This window comes from Bison bison, unplaced genomic scaffold (assembly GCF_000754665.1).
Source record: "Bison bison bison isolate TAMUID 2011002044 unplaced genomic scaffold, Bison_UMD1.0 scf7180017864468, whole genome shotgun sequence".
NCBI classification, from domain to species: Eukaryota; Metazoa; Chordata; class Mammalia; order Artiodactyla; family Bovidae; genus Bison; species Bison bison.
In genome coordinates this window covers 4,755,121-4,755,679 of record NW_011495029.1, presented here as the reverse complement: position 1 = coordinate 4,755,679, position 559 = coordinate 4,755,121, and positions in this window count along the sequence as shown.

Genomic DNA, 559 nt, shown 5'->3' with positions numbered 1-559 from the left:
TCCAGCCATCTCATCCTCTGTTGTCCCCTTCTCCTCCTGCCCCCAATCCCTCCCAGCATCAGAGTCTTTTCCAATGAGTCAACTCTTCGCATGAGGTGGTCTAAGTACTGGAGTTTCAGCTGTAGCATCATTCCTTCCAAAGAAATCCCGGGGCTGATCTCCTTCAGAATGGACTGGTTGGATCTCTTTGCAATCCAAGGGACTCTCAAGAGTCTTCTCCAACACCACAGTTCAAAAGCATCAATTCTTTGGCGCTCAGCCTTCTTCACAGTCCAACTCTCACATCCATACATGACCACAGGAAAAACCATAGCCTTGACTAGACGGACCTTTGTTGGCAAAGTAATGTCTCTGCTTTTGAATATGCTATCTAGGTTGCTCATAACTTTCCTTCCAAGAAGTAAGCGTCTTTTAATTTCGCGGTTGCAGTCACCATCTGCAGTGATTTTCAAGCCCAGAAAAATAAAGTCTGACACTGTTTACCCATCTATTTCCCATGAAGTGATGGGACCGGATGCCATGATCTTCGTTTTCTGAATGTTGAGCTTTAAGCCAACTT